This window comes from Wasmannia auropunctata, unplaced genomic scaffold (assembly GCF_000956235.1).
Source record: "Wasmannia auropunctata unplaced genomic scaffold, wasmannia.A_1.0 LD336103.1, whole genome shotgun sequence".
NCBI classification, from domain to species: domain Eukaryota; kingdom Metazoa; phylum Arthropoda; class Insecta; order Hymenoptera; family Formicidae; genus Wasmannia; species Wasmannia auropunctata.
The window spans coordinates 1,253,798-1,260,593 of NW_012026787.1; positions in this window are offsets into that span (position 1 = coordinate 1,253,798).

Below are 6,796 nucleotides of genomic sequence, written 5' to 3' on the forward strand. Positions count from 1 at the left end.
TTAGCGTTTAAAATACCGCCCGGCTCTGCGACAAAAGACAACGGCGAGAAAAAATTGGTGAGATCGACATAAGGGAAGAATGAAAAGAAAAAAGTAAAGTTGTAGATTAAGCGATAAGAGAAAGAGAGAGGAGGGGGGAGGGGAGGGGGGGAGAATAGAATTACACAAGTTTATTCCTCCGCACGTTCGTTTAGTTCTAGTCAAGTTTAAGTTTCAGCACGTGCGTTGCCAAGCCATAAAGCCGACCTTTTGCAGGAGGCAGAAGACAATCAGGTTAATTACGATTCGCATCGCATCGTCCCGATTATTTCCTTTTTCTTTTTCACGCAATAATCAGTCTCATTCCATTTTAAACGAAGATTCCCCGACGAGTGGCACGAAGTAACGCGTCTCTGATTTCTAAAATTACTATTAAAATTGTACTATTAAAATATTATTAATAATTGTAACGCGAAATTGTTGAGATTTTTTGCCACATTTTACAAGGCTAGAAGAACGAAATTAGCAGTTAACATTGCTGACGAATTACGTTTTCTTTTATTTGTACTCTTTTAATAATTTATTTTTATTATTTTAAATAATCTATCGCTTTAAGATTTTATCCCTTTTTTTGTAAAATAATTTACTCTTCTCACCAAAACTACGAGAAGAATCTCTGTTAATTTTCGAGGAATCTGACTTCGACGTTACTACGTGATTCACGTCGGAGGGCTGATAATTTTAATAAACACGCTGGCTAGATGAGTTCCGCCTTATTACGCGACAAATAGACACATTAGTTTTTAGTCGTTATCGCATAAATAACTCTCGCTTCAGTTATGTTGTAGTTAATAGAGAGCCTCTAAAAAGATAGGAGGGATACTCGCCGCTTGTATTTATAAATATATATAAATATATATATATATATATATACATTGTTACACTATCGCCTATCGCTGTTACTATTTGTATCGATGAATGGTGTGACAATACTTGTTTCGTGCTCCCCCTCGATAATACCTGTTGTTATACGTGCGTTCTCCGCAGGGTCACGCGACGTTTCGTTCCATTCTTAATTATTACTCTTCGCAATATTATACATATATGTATTTCTTCGGTTAACTCATGAACAACAGCGGCACAAATGAACTGCAAAAAGAGAAGAGTCGTGTGAATAAAAATGAAGCAAATTCATTTTCACATTCATGAAGCACATTTTCACAGAATTTCATATAATCTCTTCTGTCAGAAAATGTTCTATTACCTTTTTAATAAGAACAATGATTATTATTAGTAAATAATAATTTGCATTTTTGGAAAACTTAAATATATTCTTTTTTATTAGAAAAATCGATACTAACGTAGATCACTTAAAGAAACACGTATTTCTCGGAAACTAAATGTCACACTGTATTAATATTGATAAAAACATGATCTGTTTGGATCAATGGATAATTAAAGATATTGAAACCAATAATTCATACACTTACGATTTTCTTTTGCAAATTGTGCAGTTTAAATAATATGTTAGATTGTTTTACATTGTGTTTGTAGTTTTCTAAAACTTCTTTTATATTTTTTTCTTTCTTATATCTCATTTTTGCCGGTTGAGACTCATTTCGTTACTTATCTTACGAAAAAATTTAATATTGAAAAATTCCAAACAGAGCAGTATTATCTATCTGACAGAATACACCTTCTAGTTTGTATTTACGCTTTCAAAGTTTTATTTTCAGCTTCTGTTTAAGAAATATAATTCAAAAACAAAGTGACAATATCGGTGATCAACTTCCTCTATATATTTGCAGCATGTTTATTCACGCGACTCATTAATTACGGCTTCCTCTTATTTACAATAAATAACAGTAATTAAAGCGTCACGATTTTCGATCAGTCCGGTTAACTTGAAAAAGTGTTGCGACCGATTGGTAGTTGGATAACTGTCGTTTCGACTATACTGCTATTACAAAACGCGCGTTACCTTCCACACTTAATACTTTATTTACATTGCGCTACATTTGTTATAAGTGTTACGATACACGTCACGCGGACGGAAGATTCACGACCTTGCGATCGGTCGTTGTTTCGTCTCTCACGAGTTGATCCGTAATCTTCGAACGCCTAATCGACAAGATGCGACTGTGAGTAGAGGCGAAGCGGGAAATCCCTGCTGACAGCTGACTTTATAGTTCTTCGCGCACGATCCGCATGACATACCTCGTTTTTCCACGAGAATCTCGTTCGAGTCGGTTCGACAATTTCGAAACTGTTTTTTTTTGTCTTGCTCTATCTGAGCTACGTTCCAAAACTGTACTCGGTTAATCAAAACTTTATAGTTTTGCGTCACGTAAACTGTAGATTTTAATTACCCGAGTAAAATTTTGGAACGCAACCCTGCCGACCACGATTCTCGTGCGTAATCGTTTTAGCCTCAAGGTGTAGAGATTAGCGAGAGAGACCATTCCGCCAGAGATCTTTCGGTGAGACGCGGCGAGATCCAACCGACGTACTTCTTAACTTAATAGTTCGGCGAAGGAATTAATCGATTAAGATTAGAATTAAATTTGTACTGATGAGTGGTAAGAGAGACCACTGGACGACGCGCAAAAAGGAGATTCGTACTCGTCTCCAGTTCAGAATGCACAAAGTAGCCCTAAGAGAAAAGACGTAGGAGTCGAAAGAGATCGATAGGGAAATCGATTTGAAACTTCAAAATTGATTTTTCTTTAAATTACAGAAATCTCACATACCATTTTTTTATCTTCTTCCTATATTCTGTTTTCTAATTTTTTTTATTTTAAGAATTAAATAATTTATCTCTGTAATAGGAATTATAAAATGTATATCCTAATAAATGAATTTTTATACAATTTATTTTTTTGTTGCTGGAGCTCCCTAAAATTAGGAATTCAATTTATTTGAACTCCCATCACAATTTATTTCGTTTCTTGTTTTTTTTATAAATATTTTACCGTTGATTTAATAAATAATTTTATATGAAAGTTTTTTAAACAGAGAAAGGAAAGATAATTTGTGGGCAATAATTTCATAATTGTTTTTTGATTTAATTATAAAATGTATATCCTAATAAATGAATTTTTATACAATTTATTTTTTTGTTGCTGGAGCTCCCTAAGATTAGGAATTCAATTTATTTGAACTCCTGTCACAATTTATTTCATACCTTGTTTTTTTTTTATAGTTTACAGTTGATTTAATAATTTTATATAAGTAAGTTCTCAAACAGAAAAAGAAGGTAATTCGTGGGCAATAATTTTATAACTGTTCCTTGGATTGGAAATTATGTTCCTTCGTGAAATTTGCGGCGCGGTTCCAAGCGGAACGACACGATACGAGGTACCGTGTTAATCTTATGAACGATATTTCTCAATTGTATAGCGTAGTCAGAATAATATTCTTTTATTGTCTGTAATAATAACGGAACTAACGTCCCGTCGAGCTAACTTCGCGTTCACGTTCTAGGAGAAAGAATGGAAGAACCTACTCGGAAGTGAAATTTCGAATACATGCACTTCGCGGAGAAAAAGACGCATATTACTGTTAACTAACATGGTAACAATTCCTTTTTAATAAATCGGGTGAATGGCGTCGAGGCTCTTTCTGGTCCATTTGCGTGATCTCTCTCGCCGGGGGATCACAAGCTCCATCCGCGTCGACGCGCGCTCGTCGCGGCAAATGTAACTCTATTTTTACATTTAAAATTTTCTACGTTCGCGAGACGAATAGGTCAGGAGGAAACTGCTCATCCGGAGAAGCGAGGCGAGAAGGTCCGTTTCTTTGACTCGTGACGGGACGTCTCGCAGGGCTCCCACCGGATCCCATCCTCCTCGTGGCCAGGAAGGGTGATGCGAGCTATTTACCACCACTGCGACTGAGGTTCGATATACGGAATAATGCGCTCGGCTATTTGCAAAGCGGTAATTTAATGAAACTTGATACTGTGAAGTTCCCACCGGTGTCGCGTGCGTGCGAGATTGCGTTTTAATTGATTGAAAATGACACGAGGCCTACTGTGGGAGAAAGGGTAATGAATAAATTGACCTTCGATGATCGCTCCGCGATATTCACACTGCTCGACGGTTTTTTAACTTGCAATCAAAATTTTTTTTTTTTTAAACTTGATGTGTTAATATATATACGTGGCCTAATTCTTATTATTCTTCTTTATTATTCTTTCGTAATTTCAATAAAACAATCGTCCAAGGGTCGATAATACTACATCTAATAAAAAATTGATTGATTTCAAGGTTCTCCTTTTCATTGTCAGTCAGAAATTAGTAAGGAAATGTAACAAGATAAAAGAAATAATACATTTATTATTTGTTTATATCTTGTAAAACGGTGTATTTACAATTTATTTATATAAAATTATAAAGATATGTGAATAGCGCAGAGTGATCCTTATTCTTGTCTTTCCATTCTGTTATCACATTCTGACTAACAGGGAAACATCTCGAATTGCAAATCGCTGACGAAGTATAAATTCTGTGAAAGATAATTATAACTTCAACTTAATCACTTAACATTTATTCGCGTATGTAATTTACTTTTTTTATTGCAATATAATTTTTATAAGTACAATTTGAAGAAGATAAATATATAATATTGTTACATTATGAATATGTAACATTAAAATTAATCAATTATATTTATTATCACAATTATAGTAATTCACATCCTTCAATTTATCAAAGTATCTTTTGAATTATCTTCAAAATTGGACTCATTCGCATCCTCTTAACGTGTTTTGAAAAAGAGATTGCATGCAAGCAGATCCAATTGAACAATTTTACATTTAATTTCTCAAAATTCGAGGTATTCCCTTCCAAGTGATATTTCGACGTTTTAATTTAAGGGAAGGTGTGTACATGTGCACCATCATCGGCTGGAACGTACGTGTTGTACGAATGACAGAGGTGCGTGCTCTGTGAGGACATGCGTGATGCGTGACGTGTGTTATGTCTAAGAGGATTCGCGAGGATCAGAGGAGACGGCGGTTAAAAGCGCGAGAAAAGAAGAGAGAAATATTCAGCGCGGAAAACGTTATCGAGGATTGCGCCGCGTCGATGGCTAAATTCGTTCCGAGACCAACCGCATGCATTGAGCTGCAATATAACGGTTTACATTTTAATTATTATAAACTTACGTTGCATCTCTCTACGAGTAGAGTAGAGAGTGATCGTGACCGCGACTGGAATTGCTTTCTCTATCTCGTTTTTATACGCGAATGTAAGAGATTCTCTCTCTTTCCATTGTGTAACTTCACGATTCGCAGACGTGGTCGAACGGCGATCCCCTTTTTTTTAATTCTTACCGGAATGGACGCGAGCCACCGTCGTCTCCGTGTGTTCGTCAACTATCGATAGGCTCGAATTTTGTAAATTAACTTAACGGTTAAGGTAGCACACGGGAAGTATCGCCGCGTATTACATTAACAATTACGTTCGTACATGATAACGAGAATATAATTGTAAGAGACATTTGCATATACATAGTCTTAGTCTTTTGTATGATATTCACACCGGAAGGAGGGAGAGAACAAGGTGGATCACGCTGGAAGATCTATATCTGAGATATTAAGTGTACTGAGAGATAAGGAGGCGAATCGGGAATAATTGACGCGCGTGCGAGATTAAGATCAGGAGGGGCGATCGGACACACGCGATCTCAAAGAGTTTCGCTGTGTCGAGAGTGTCAGTGTCTCGGCGAGTATAACTCGCGAGAGCGCCGCGTGCCGAACTTTTGCGAACGGCGCTCATCATCGAATCATTCTTTTGTATGAAAAGTTGTAAAGCGATATCGGTAACAGTGCACTCGATGTGAAAGGAAATACATGACACAATTATGACACTTTTCTCTCGCAATCTTCTTTCCCAAATGCACGTACATACGTCTTTCTCTTTCTATATGTCATATAAATATAGTTTATATAAGTGCATATACCCAATCAGCAAAATGCTAGCAAAATGTCGACAGACCGGCAGCAGATTTGATCAGAAAATGTTAGCAATATGAACTCATCTGAGGTCGCATTCTGCTTACATTCTATCGACAGAATCTGCTCACACAATTTGACAGCAGATTAGCAACAGAAATCGAGCAGATTGTGCTGACAGACTTTAACATCAGATGATTGATGGCAGAAACCGAGCAGAATCTGTGCGACACGATCTGATAGCAGACTGACAACAAAAATCGAGCAGACTTTGCAATTTTGTAAGCATTTATGATTTAAATTGTCGTCATAGGTACTGAAATTTAAAAAAATGGTTTTTTATTCTTTTCTAAATTTTGTTTTAAAGAAATAATTTTAAATTGTTTTATTAATAAAAATTAATATTTGTATTTTATATTAAAGCATTTGATTTCTCTTTCGGAGAATATTTCAATCTAAAGATGTAAAAATATAATATTTTCGCCCTTGTTCTTTACACTAGCAATTTTTAATAAAACTATGCACATTTATAATACTTAGCTTCTTTAGTGCAAAAACATTATTTAAATCTCATACTAACATACATGAATAACATACGCAAATAATTATGACACACCCGAACTTCGATATTAATTATATAAGGGAGTTCGACAAATTTTAAATGCGAGAAACGGTTACCTACAAACACTACCTAGCGATAGTATTGTAAGTATTCGTAATAGCGTCACAGTGCAGCTCCTGCACAATTTCTACTGACAATCTGATGATAATACTGCGTTTGAAAAATCTGTTCGATTTCTGTTGCCAATGTGCTTTCAGATTGCGTTGGACAGATCCGGCTCGGTTTCTGCCGCCAATGTG